The following is a 14,874-nucleotide window of genomic DNA, read 5'->3' on the forward strand; positions in this document are numbered from 1 at the left end:
ACGGTTACTACTTTCCATCAGGTTGGCCGTCAGCTTGTTTGCCATTTTAAGTTGCATAATAAAGTTAGTTTATTTACATTATTTTTACAGGTAAATGAATAATTCTAATACAATAATTTAACTATATTAATTATTATATGTTAATAGTATGTCAATATAAATATAATGTACATACATACATACATATCCATATTTATATATTCACTATTGTAGCTAATTATATAAAGAGTTATCTTCGTAAATTAATTCAGAGAACAATTAAATAGGTCAAATGTATCTGCTAGTACATTTTAAACAATAATAAACGACGGTTTAATGCATCTTTCTGCCCTCATACCAATTATTTATTTGAAATCGGTGTAACATGTTTTCCTCTTAAATTCATCTCTATTTACATCAATTTCCATATGTGTTTTCCTCTACCATTTATCTTCACTCACTCCCATTCTGGTCATATCATTTTGCACAGTGTCTATTTATGTCTTTTGAAGTCTTTTTTATAGCCAACTAACTTCCTTTATATTCTTTATAGCCAACTAGCTTTTACTCACGACTTCGTTCGCGTATCCGATATATATTCACTGATCGGTATAAAATCTAGCCTAATCCTTCTTCTTTCCCTATGGTATACGTATACCAAATTTCATGGTATAAGGTAACAAAAATATAAACAAACTCACTTTCACATTTATAATATTAGTAAAAATTGCAAAAATTGTGTAAAATAATCGTAAAAAAATTGAAAAAAATTAAAAACCGCGTCTATTTAAAAGATGTTTCATAATGCACCGAGGTAAAAGAAATACTTGTAAATTTGATTTATTAAGGAAATTAAATGGTGGATAAAGATAAGGTCAGGTCAGCTGGATCATCGGGGATTAACAAAGGATTCTTCCCAATGGAACGTTTGGAGGTCACTCTTAGATTGCTAATTATGAGGTCAATAGTCGACGTAACTTATTCCCTTCCCTTAATCAAAAATCAGAATTATAAACAAATAAAAGTTGAAATTAAAAATCCTCACGATTAGAAAACAAAGGTAACTACTTAGGAAAAGGGGCGAACAATAACCAAATCTCATTACAAAGTTCCCGGTATGCAGACGAGTTTAATTATCATCCCGGCCAAGTTATAAAACAAATATAAAACTTGAGCGTCTATATATGACATGCGCTGTAACTTATTGTAATTGCTCAAGTTTTAACGACGACTCTCGCTGAGGCGAAGTGAAGTTTTCCTCTCCGACGTATTATATTATCTTAACAGTTCAAGAATACATTCCCAAAACTCGTCTACGAAAGATAACCCACCTATCTTTTTACCTGACTGTTGAATTTAGAAGGGCAATGTTTTTCTGGTGCATATTTATTTATTTATTCGTTATTGTATAATAAAAATTAGTACAAATAGCAAGTTTACTCGTAATGTATATATTATAGACGGGTGATCCATATTATATTAATAATATTAATAATAATAATAAACTCTTTATTGCGCACAGTAGAGATGTATACAAGGAGTATTTATACAGAATGTGCATATACAAAAGGCGACCTTATCGCTAAAAGCAATCTCTTACAGACAACCTGGCATAAAGAATGGATAAGATTGTTATACAATATCTATTTTTGTAACGAAAATTATCAGAAAGCCTTCATTAACCGCTTGGTCTATTTCATTCATTCATTTATTCATTTATTATGTAGTGTTCGGAGAAACATCAGGCGATTAAGAGTTGAACCATCTCAACAACACACTAGCTCACTGTGTAAAAATGGATCACCCGTCTATAACATATACATTACGAGTAAGCTTGCTATTTCTACAGATTTTTATATTCCAATTGATGAACCTCGATACAATAACCTTAATGATTTCAATGATTTTAAGTACAGACTCCGTTCGTGATTGAGGCATGCGAACACATATTGGATGGCAAATGAAGAAATGAAATTATTCAATTCATTGAATTGATTTAATATTTGTAAATACACTGATTGAACAAATATAAAAATATAATAATGTAACCGAATTTTAATATCTATATATAATAAAAAAACAAATAAATAATAATCCTCTTTAATATGAAGTAAATAAGCCTATATACAATATTTATGCACGACAACTTTTTATGTTATTTTAGTTAAAATAAATAAATAATTCATTTTCTTCTGAATAATTAATGCATGCTGTGGTAACCAGTAATTAAAACAACGTATATATAACCTATATACCTGAACTATTTGTATGAGGTAAAAATTGTAATCATAGTGGACGTGGATGTAATCGCCCTTGCTCGCTTAAGTGAGAGGTTGGGGAACATATCAACATATCAATAATAAGTATATAGTATATATTTTTACTGGATCATAGACTATAATGCGCCTAATAGCTCTAGTATTGCAGACGTTCATAGCCTACTGTAACCACTTACCATCAGGTGGGCCGAATACTTGTTTGCCATCTAAGGGAGACTTTGTACACAAGTCGATTGCTTGGGCACCTCTGTCCCATTCGTGTTTCTACCATGAAGCAGTTGTGTTTGTATGGCTGTGTTTCGGTTTGAAGGGTGGGATATGGCAGTGAATTTACCGGTTACAGAGGAATAACACCTGAGTTCTCAGGAATGGCAACGCATGGAGAGTATCATGAGCGAAACAGTATACTCTGTTATGTCCATGGTACTGTTCATGTCTATAGGCGACAGTTACCACTTTCCATCAGGTGGGCCGTTAGCTTGTTTGCCATTCTAAGTTGTATAAAAAAAAGAAATATAAAAAAAATATAAGAAACTGAGATCCTACCTATTTGAAATAAATCTATGATTAATTGAACTACATAAAAAAAAAGAGATTAAGATGTATCGAAGCATATAATATTGCGTAAACAGACTCAGAAGTTCAGAAGTAATTATTCATCAGTGGTGACTACTACGCAGTACATAGAGAAATGACCTACAACGTGGATAACACAAAAAGTTGATAGATAGAGGGGACTTAAGATTGTTTTTTGTTACAGACTACTGTGAAGCCTTATATTCCGGTAACGAAATTGTTCTATTTATATTATTAGACTTATACTCTTGCTCTCTACAAATTTATTTTGTAAAAGTACCCTCTCGCAAAAAGAATTTGTTAAAGACTTCTTTTTTTTTCTTTTCCCTCCTTTTTCCGTTATGTGAGGACGGCTTTCGTAATCATACGTATATGTAGCACTATTGATTGTATTTTTTAATGGATGATAATGGAACGGTTACTCCTCTTGGGCTAACGGTATACGCTGACGGGGCACCAGTGACAGATGACAGGTGAGACGAAAAGGCAAGTCAGATAGCCCATCGTGATGAATACATCAGAAATTTAGCACGATGGTTTCCAGGGGAACTACGTAAAGGTTACTTGACAGGGTATATTGCTAGTACTGGTAGTCGCATTACTAACAATCCCTTCCCCCCTATCATTATTAGTAAGGCCGAGCTTCTTCATATTCTTCTGGATATTTCGCATGCAGGTAGTTTGCAGCCTACCTCGCACTCTCTTTTTTAAGAAGAAGCGAAGAGTGTGGTAATATTAAAATGTGTTTATTTACCTGTAATTTTTACTAAGTACCGAGCTAACATTTATTAATATTACTATTAATTTAATAATACATCACTATTTTATATAATTTGTATTATTATATAATAAAATATACAATGAGTCTACGCAACGGCTGAATATAAATGTCATTATGTATTCTAATTAAACTGAGTAATTCATTCAGTCTATTCCCCACTCTGATCAACGAAACTACCTCCGGGAAATCATATTTGGCATTTATATTGTCAGATTATTTCGAGATCGAAACATCGGAAGTTGATTCAAGCTTGTTCACGCGTAAATGAAATCCTAATTTAGTTCTGCCTATCTGCAATTACAGATTGACATATGTCCCAATAGGATATTATAAACGTGAAAATTTGTAAGGATGTTACGTAATATTTATTATTCTTTCGTACAAAATTTTACTTTCTTTTTATACAACTTAGAATAGCAAACAAGCTGACGACTCACCTTGTGACGGTTCGCCTATAGTACAATAGGTTTAATACCATAAGTACATAGAAAAGAAACAGAGGTTCCTATGGGTGACCGCTGCGAAAGCTGAGCTATTTAATATAAACAAACTTTAAGGTCAAGGTTCACAATAGCGTACAGAGAAGACGTTACCATATATAAAATATTGACACAGAAGGGAAACTCCTTTGATGTGTTTCCAAAGTGTAGTGGATGTCACAAGAAAATTAAATAAATTAAACAAAAATATATTATATTTTATATATAACCAAATTATAGTTTACCTTTTTATCATCAGGTGTAAAAAAGATACATACAACACAGTTTAATAAGGTTTATGAGAGCCTTTAAAGTTTTATAAATTCGATAATCAATTTAATATAAAATACCAAAATACGTTAACATATAATTAAATTGAATTTAAAGAAAAGTTCAGTTCGAATAATAGGCTAAATCTGATTATTGAAATATCTACCCTTCGGTGACATAATCTATGACGTTATTAGAGAAAGAATAGAAAAAAAAGAAAAAAAAAGGGACGGCAGATCGGCGGGCGCGCGGGAGTCGCTTTTTAGGAATTGCGCAATAAAGGAAAAGAAAAGAAAAAAAAAGATGGCGCAGGAGTCGGTTTTTTAGGGATTGCGCAATAAAATAAAAAAAATAACTGGGATATAGATCTAGGAGGGACTGGATCGATGAAGGGGTTTGAGATCTTAGTGTATCACTATCGATTAAGTGTGTGAAATTAATCAATAGAAGACTGGAGAATCCGGTGAGCTTGTTCCATTTATTACTACGTAGTTAGATTTTTGACTGTGATCACAGGCAAAGTCTATACTTAATATTTTTCCCAACAACTATTAAAATACGTATTTAGTCGAGTCCATATACCTTCAGGTAATGCGTATATCGTTAAATGCAATCACATTTGAACAAAATTTACATCAATATAATTTACGTACTTACGTTATTCTACTCATATACAAAATCCAATTATATGGTCGTTTGATAGAACTTCATCAATTTGATTCAATGTTCTAACTGTCCAGTTTTGGAAAATACTTATTGAATCAACTATTGAACTATTACAATACTAACTAGTTTCATATCTAGTTATTATAAAGTATTTATTTATTGAGGATAATAGACTAAAGTGACTATGGTCTGGTCTCATTGCTGGGGAAACAGCCATTGATGAGAGAGAGAGGTTATTGAGTGGCGACCCTGTAAATGCAAGTGCGGTGTGGGCTACCTCCATTGTTTGGAGTGACTGTTTTATGTGTATTGTGGGGCCGTTCCTTGTGTCAGTCGGTGGAAATTGCCTGTGTTCAGTCGTGGGTTGGTGATGGTTGAGACGATGATGATGATGAAATATTTGTATTTATTACACTATTACAGTGTTGGTTTGGAATATCTGTTCATACTTAACGCTTCATGGTGAAGTGTTTTTATACTATTACTCGGTCGACCAGATTAATGATTCTTAGTCTATATTTAATTATCCATGACTACATGTGGGGATTTGTTTTACACCAGATGTACAAAGAGACAGCTTAACTGTTGCAAGTGATATTATGTGAATGTAATACTTTTAATACATTATTAATTGTGTTACTAAATAAATTCATGTGACTGTGGGGTGTTTATGGTAAACAAGCCTGTATTGTTTAAATAGATATTTTGTCTTGATTTATTATAAACTTTAATATTGATTTTGTTGTAGTAAGCAAGCTGATAATAACAATTCTGTGTGTATTACTGATTACTAATAATATTTAATTATGCTGATATTATAGGTGTGGATTTATTTCCTAATGGTAATAAAAGTACTAAAAGATTCTCTGACTATAGTTACTCTTAACTAGGTATGAGGTTCAGTATAAAATTAGTACTAAATGACAAGTGTGAGCTATGTATTTTACTCATATTTAGGAAGAAAGTTGTCATAGCGATAAGGTTTGTATGTGTGTTGTTTGTTCATGCTATATTGACTAGACAAGTTCAGACAGGGTTAAAATTAGTGAATCTTTATTGGATTTATATTTAATATACATATTTTGAATATTTATGGGAATAGAATGGAGATATACATGTAGTAAAATGTACTATTAGTATTTTATAAATTTCATTATCGAGTTAGTTGTATATGTTGGGCTGTATCCAAGGAGATATGAACCTATTAATATCAAGTTAGGACAATTACTTTAAATATTAATAAAGCAAACACTAACACTGATTATTCACTTCTTTAATAAATTTACATTAGAGGTTAGAAATCAAATAAATAGCATATTTGGGAAAATCTTCACCACACATGTATTTGAGGAATGTTCTTGATAATTAGTACTGTATGTATATATTATTGCAAGTACAATTGCAATAAGAATGTTAAACTTCTAATCTTCTGTTCGTTCTTGAATTTGAGAGTAAGCTTTGCTACTGATATGAATATAAAACTGCAGCATTACTGGATACTATTAATTATTACTGGTGTAAACCTTGATTATTTATATCACTGATAATTTAGTTATATATTACGGTTGATATATGATGATTTTATATTTAATTATATTAAACAAATACAAATAAACAAACTTGCTAGTATTTGTTACGTTGACAGTTGTGATAGATAATCAAAATTCAATTCAATACATCAATACGTCATTCAATACGTCATTAATGTGACAGATGTCAAACAAAAGGAGATTATACACGTTATGATTCTATATCTAAGTCTATAGAAAATTTATATAATTTTCTGTTATTTTATAATAACTGTAGGGGAAATATTGGAATTATTTATATGAGAAATTTCACTTAAATGATATGATAATTATTTAAAGATCTAATTTCTTAGGGATTTAATCATGATGATTTAAACACTAAAACACTTGTTTATCTGAGAAATCCTCTTAGTAAATAGGTTTACTAAGACACTAAAAGGAAGTAGATATAGTATAACTATAGTACAGCTACAATAATTGTATGGGACTTACTGTCCTTTCTATACAAATATATATTTAATCTGTATCTTTCACATTATAATTATGCAATATATTGCCTCTACTACTACAACATACACAAATAGGACTTATTGTCCTTCCTATATACCTATATATAATAATTGACCTGGCACTTTAATGTGTAATTTATCAGTACTTATGACAACGGTAACTAAAATTAGGACTTATAGTCCTCTCTATAAAGCTACATAATTATTTAATCTGATTATTTCACAATGTGATTAATCAAACCTCTACAAATATTACAAAAGATCTCTATTACTCTCAACACAATAATAGCTTGTTGGACTTAGTGTCCTCAAACTTATAGAAAACCCAACTGGTTATTTCACGAGACGTTGTTAACTTGTGATTAATCAGTGTCTTTTAAAGGACTTATAGTTCCTTTAGATATATCTCTCTGAATAAATAATTGGTTAATTCACAATGTGGTTAATCAACAATAATATTATATATAATTGACTGGACTTATAGTTCATTCAATAGCACTCATTACTTTTAGTAGCTCTCGACCTATGGGTTGGACTACTCGTTCTTAGGCTCTGGCCTAATCAACAGATGTAACTTGAACCTTGAGTATTCTTGGTATTAAGTAAATAATATTAAATTGACAATGCTATGTTATGATATAGCAATTATCAACATTATATGGCTTGGCCAATTCCAGGGTGTGGAAGGTATCCCCTATCACACAAAACTTCATCTCTATCGGACTGTCTTCACAGGTGATCTCTAATGTCACATTATAGGGCCGAAGGGTTATGTCCCATCAAAGTAGGTTCTGGTGTCTGGGTGATCTCGCTTCTTGGTCTGATCTCTTGTGGAGCCGAAGGGAAACCCCCATTGAGTAAGCTCGTAACAGGGTGACGCTGGGAAACAGTTTCGTACTGTTAGTGGGTGATCTCTATGTCGCCATATAGGACTGAAAGGGTCATCGCCCATGAGTAAGCTCTCGTGTCGGAGTGATCCTGGGATTTCAGTTCCGATCCTTTTGCCTCTGGCAAACACTAATTTATATTGGAAGCATCATGGGGCTGGTGGAGCCACTGTAATGTTGAAGTAAATGTACTTATGTTTGGTTTGGAACTGAGAATACTCATTCCCTTATTACCATCAGAGTGCATTAATAAATAGTAATACCCTTCCCTACCTTTTAGGAGGAAGAGTTATAGATAGTTGGAAAGTCTTCCACTGGTCCGGGCGTGTGAGGGGCCCGACCGCTCCCCCATTTTTTTATTATTACAGTTATTCTGTAATTTACTATTAAATTAACATAACTTCCTAGTTACATGAATTATGAGTATAATTCATTAATTATTCTTAATCCTTAAAGATTTATCAATCATCTTCATTATTTAACTCCTATCATATAGCAATTAAAGAACCTTTTGGTTATTACACACACAACGGGTCCTACATTACTAGACGATCACACATTTATTTATCTGGCCAGATGATCAAGTGTTCTACTATAAGATCTGTTCAATATTATGTGTTTATTGTAAGAGTTTATATGATTCATAGGATGTTTGGGGTGTATAAGGCAATATAGGTATGGGGTTATATTGATGGTGTTAGACCTTTCTTTAGGGTAGATTTTCATTATATTTTCATAGATTTCATTAGGTAAAGCCTTCGTAGGCTTTTCTTAGGCTTTGTAGGTTTTCCATGTGTAGCTTAGTTTAGAGGGTAGTTATTATAAGGGGTGCAAGGGGGGTGACCATCACAACCTGATGGAAAGTGGTAACCGTCGCCTTTAAACATGAGCAATACTATGGACATAACAGAGTATACTGTTTCGCCCATGATACTCTCCATGCGTTCCTACTTTACGGTTGAAACACGAATGGGACAGAGATACCTACCCAAGCCATCGACATTTGTACAGTCTCCCTCTGGTTGTATTACTATAACGTTATTATTTTAATTTAGTTGATTGTGTTAGATTATATGATTTCATGAATACATATTGTTATTTACTAATATACTATTAATAGACAGTCAATGGATCGTTGTTTATATAGTTATAATTCAATTAATAAATGTTAGTATTTTATTTTAATATATACAATATTTTATAGTACAATATTAATGATATACTCGTATTTTCACCTAAATGCTTATTAGATTAATTAGCATTTCAATTGTTTTCATTATTAATTTAAGTATTGCAATTGATTCGATCATGTATCGGTTTCATTATTTTTGTGATTTTTTGTGAGGGTAGTAACGAATAAACTGACTGTCTTTCATTCCTACTTTAGCTTTTGCCGAGTGAACACGTATTAAACTCACGTATGTAATTTTTTTTCTGGTAACATTCGGTAAATACTTATCCAGCTATTATTTGTAAGTATTAGCATTAGTTAAATCTTGTTTTTATTTGTGAAACCAGTTATTAGCTTTTTGTTTTACTGATTTTTATTATTAAGAAATTTTGTAGCTGTTGAATTTTCTTTAATAAAAAATAAGTTACTGAATGGCTTTGAATAAAATTTTGTATACGAATAAGTTAGGATATAACTTAATATATTGGATATATTATGTACTGATTTACATGAGCAAAGCATCGGGATTTAGCTAGTATTATAGATTTGGAATTGAATTTGTTCATTACCTATTAAAGCTAATAAAGAATAACACTCTAAATTTAATTGAGAAGTACTCTTATGTAAGCTATTTTTTATCTTGATTAATCAATATGCTCTGATCACAAGGACGAAATTTCGCGTACAAACTAGTTTAACATAAAAGTGAATATTTATGAGTTTTTATTTAAAGCATCTACGCCAATTCAATATGGAATACATTTTCATATCAGCCGTTAATTGTCCACTGCTAAACATAAGTTTCCCCCTAAATGGGGGTTTTGGCAGTAGTTGTCACTCTTGGCAGGCGGGTTGGCAACCGCAGTTAGGCTTTTGGTGATTTTTAAGAGGGATGCTACTGCACGTCTTTCGACTATTAAGTTCCTTTAGTTACCTTTTACGAACAATATGGGATACATTTATTGACCTTGAATTGTAATTGAATAAAAAGTACTCTATTTATGCCTACGTAAAGGCTACATTTTATATGACTAAACACTTTTTTTAAACACAGCATAAAAACGCTTTTGTGACATTTCAAAAGGTTTGTGAATAGCCTTATCTAGGTTACATCTCGGCTAGTCTATTGAAAAGTATACCTATGTTTAAGATCTACCTTCTTCAAAGAGGTAAATCTTTGCGAATACTTAATTTTTTTGGACTAAGTCTGCTTCGAGTACTGAGGAAGAAACAACTCAAAGTATCACCACTTCTTCTTAAACTAAGATGTAAATTAAGAAAGCAAAGGAAATTAAAGTTTTTTTTTGTAGGATGAAGGATAGGAGGAAGAAGTAATCTTGCCTGCGCTATCAATATATGCTTGCGGGCATCAGTGAGACGTAATCATCATATCATCATACCAGGCGTTGACTAGCCACTACTGTACGTAGACTTTCCCCCATAAGGGGGGTATTTCTTCAACCTCTATACGGTACCCCTGGAAACCATCGTGGTTAGTTCTTTGTCGCGATGGACTGACCATACTTTAAACTCACTACCCGTCGCTTCGGGATGTGGTCCCAACATAGAATGAACCACCTCTCCCTTACCCGTAGATGTCTTATGAGACAATTAAGAGAACTTAATGGTCGAGAAATGGGCAGCGGCGTCCCTCTTAAAATAATACGCTCATGTCTATAGGCGATGGTTACCACTTTCCATCAAGTGGGCCGTTAGCTTGTTTGCCGGTCTAAGTTGTATAAAAAAAAATATATCAAAAATCTAACTGCAATTGCCAACCTGTGTGTCAAGCGTAGCAACTACTGGCATAACCCTCCTTATGGGGAAGATTTAGCAATGGTTAGTTAAAAGCTAATATAATGATAAATAGATTAACTCAATTAAATATAACATATTTAAATAATAACTATATGTATATTTAGTTTCAGAAAAAAGCAACTTCATTTATGACAAATCACGAGTTACTCTATTATTCGAGTAGGTGGAGACTATGATTTAACAGTTATTCTAAAAGTTGTCATGTAAATTACTCGGCTATATAGAAACACTTCCATATAAAAGAATCGCATAACAGTATAGCTCCCACGACTCGACCGAGTTACAAACATGACCGCCTTATATGCGTGCGTCAACGTCAATTGCTCAGTCATTTTTCGGGAAATCGTACCATTGGGAGTTCAGTCGCTGTTCAAGTTTCAGCGATTAGCGAGAAGGGACGCGGTAAAATTAAGCTTCTTTTATTGTACTACCGGGAATTGCAAACAAGTATATATTGCTCAGCAAAAAAAGTTACTTTAAACGTGGATTCGTGAGAAAATTAATAATGTCTAATTTGGTTAGAAAATAATGATAGTTCTTTTTTTATTATTATCTAATTTATTTAATTATTACTGGTTATTTGATTAGAATTATTTTGTTTAATTCCGCTATCATTAGTATGTGTGTGACTGCCAACACTCTAAGATACACATACATACCCATGGTACATACCTAGCAAAATTAAACAAAGTCGTTCTTATGAAGTAACCAGTGATATGGACTTCCGCATGATAACACCTATATAGTTCAGTAAAATAATTAATTATTATATAATTAATATTTTAAATTATTAATTACTATAGTATTTTCACTAACCTTATTTTAAAATGAATAAAAGGCACCTATTAATACAATATTTCAGAAATTTAAAACATTGGAATTTAAAACTTGCAGACGTTTGTGTTTAAGTAGATTTTGTTTAACAACAAACAGTTGTTTTGTTTCGCAAATAAGAACAGCAGCTTATATCTTTATAAAATTAGCATGAAATCAACACTAAATTGCGAAGGCTATAGATTGCAAAAAGAAATAAAATCCAGTCGAATTGAGAAATTCTTTCATTTGACAGCAAATACTAGTATTAATTATTTCTGCTGTGTGATGTTTGCATGGCTATATTCCGTTTTGGAGGTTGGAATGTGACAGTAAAATAACTACGTAGATACGAAGGTTGTTGGAGAACATGATGGATTTCCCAGTTTTATGATGAATATTAAATAATCACCTTTCTTTATTTTCCTTCCGTATATTTGATAGGAAAATTATGCAAAGAAAAACAAAAGAAGAACAGTGACTGACAGAATAAAAAAATATATGACTATTAAAAGAGAACAAATAACGTTGCAATCTTCAACAAAGGTATAATGCTCAGAATTGCTACGCATGAAAGGTACTATGAGCATCATAGTGTATTCTGTAATATCCATGGTTCTATTCATATTATAGATGGTTACTGCTTTCAATCTAAAGGGCCACCTGCTTATTTGCTATTTCAACTAAAATATAAAATGTCCTCTTCATTTTCTTATATATCATGTTACGCCATAATTTCGCCAATTATCATTAACCAATTGTCAATTTTTTTTACGTAATCAATAAAGTTATAACTGATTTATTCAGTGATCCCGTTCTCAATAAAGTTTATTTCTATGTTTATCACATATTATTTATTTTTACGACTAAAATCTTTGTTTTTATTTTTATATTTTAATGGCCAAAATCTTAAAAATGAATTTAAGGATGTGTCTTTATTTGTACACCATTAATTAAGAAGGGTATAACAAAGGGAATCGATCATGTTAAATGAAGCAACAATATGCTTTATTTTATGAAAAATATTTTGTACAAAAGAAACTTCCTACCTCTTTAAGAATACAAGAAAATTATTATCTATATAAAATATAATATTTAATACTTTTAATATTTTATATTACAGGAATTTTATTACATAGGAGAAAACAAGCAATGATATTAATAATAACAAATACAAGAGAGTGTTTCTCTCTAACGAGTTACAATAGCCAATTATCTAACTCATTGTTATATAAATTTCATTTGTATGTGTCGCAGGTAAATGAGAATAGAAGAGAGTTCATGGAATACCTAGCATTACATGAAATAAAGGAAGATGTAGAATTATCTTTATGTATTTACAAAACAAAAGTAATTAAGTATTCCTTTTTTTTATACAACTTAGAATGGCAAACAAGCTGACGGCCCACCTGATGGAAAGTGGTAACCGTCGCCTATAGACATGAGCAGTACCATGGACATGGACAGGGTATACTGTTTCGCCCATGATACCCCCCATGCGTTGCCATTCTTGTGTGACTCAGTCTGTCGGTTGTCTAGTACTCATACCATATATAAGCCCATAGTAAAAGATTTATTTAGTTTGAGACTAAATTACACTAACATTGTTGTATTAGCTTTTAACTGTCCACTGCTGAACATAGCCTCCCCCATAAGGGAGGAGGGGGGTTGGCAGTAGTACCACGCTTGGCAGGAGGGTTTGCCACTGCTTTGGCTTTTGGTTTGGCTATTCGTGATATTTTAAAAGGTACGCTGCTGCCCATCTCTCCACCATAAGCCCCCTTAGTCGCCTTTAATGACAGCCATGGGGAAATAGAGTGGCCTATTCTATACCGGGACCTACACGGCAACTGACACTAACATTATAATATATCTAATCTTCCTGAAATTATAATCATCTTCCATGATTTTCTGGTTTTATTCACAAAAATCTCCATTTTTCTGTAATATAACACTATTTTATATAATACAAAACAACACTATCCTATATATAGTAAAATTGGATATAGTTATGTCTACTATTAAGATTATAATATTCGAATTGCAAAGAAACAATTCAATGACCCTATTTAATACATTATTGTATTCTCGTGCGAGTGAGTTTGTGATAAAATTCATACATACTTGTAGGCATGTGTTGCGTAAGCCAATAGTTTCCCAATACTCTACGATTCATCTTGACAAATGTTAAGCCTCCCATACTAATTTGCTCGATGTGCCGTTTTATTATTCAACTTTTTTTTGTCATTTTTCAACTCGTGTTTCTTTTGTGAATATTCGTTAAATGAACTCCGTTAAATGAACTCTATTGATCTATATTACGTCCTGTATAATAAGTACTTTTGTTCTTTGTTTTCATGTAAAACCTGATAATGCTTTTATAGGTAGCTTTTAAAACCCCATTTGCTGGTGCCCCACAGTTCCAAGGCACGTCTCTTAACATCTCTAAAAGTATTGGGATCCTTGGTGTCGACATCTCTAGTGACGTACAGTTCCGTGGCCACCTCGAAGATAAGGTGAAGCTGGCATCCAAAAAACTCGGTGTACTCAATAGAGCGAAGCATTACTTCACGCCGGATCAGCGATTAATGCTTTACAAATCGCAAATCCGGCCCCATATGGAGTATTGCTGTCACTTATGGGCGGGAGCACCTAGATACCAGCTTGAACCCTTCGACTCAGTGCAACGACGAGCTATGAGAATTGTCGATGATCCCATGCTTGCAAGCGGTATTGAACCCTTAAGTCTTAGGAGAGATTTTGCTCCACTCTGCGTGTTCTACCGCTTATACAACGGATTGTGCTCAGAGGAATTATTCAATATGATGCCTACGGCCACTTTCTATCATCGTACGGCTCGCCATCGACAGGGAGTTCACCCTCATACCTTACAGCCTAAATGGTCGCGTACAACGCGATTTCAGAGATGCTTTCTCCCACGAACACTCAGGTTATGGAATGAGCTCCCTGCCGAGGTTTTCCCGAGAGACTACAGCATGGGGTTCTTCTAAAGGGGGGTAAAGAGGTTTCTTCAGGGTCGGCAACGCGCGTGTAATACCTCTGGTATTGCAGGCGTTCATAGACTACGGTAACCGCTTATCAGGTGAGCCGTATGCT

The 14,874-nt window shown here is 32.8% G+C and overlaps 1 protein-coding gene across 1 annotated transcript in view; it reads right to left on the reverse strand.

Annotated features, from left to right (window-relative positions):
* The window catches only part of LOC113513847 (cell adhesion molecule Dscam2-like), a 96,006-nt gene that overhangs the window by 75,147 nt on the left and 5,985 nt on the right, over nucleotides 1–14,874 (reverse strand). The gene's annotated exons all lie outside the window — the stretch shown is intronic.

The sequence above is a fragment of the Galleria mellonella genome, unplaced genomic scaffold (assembly GCF_026898425.1).
Source record: "Galleria mellonella isolate WM207_F2 unplaced genomic scaffold, CSIRO_AGI_GalMel_v1 utg264, whole genome shotgun sequence".
Classification (NCBI taxonomy): domain Eukaryota; kingdom Metazoa; phylum Arthropoda; class Insecta; order Lepidoptera; family Pyralidae; genus Galleria; species Galleria mellonella.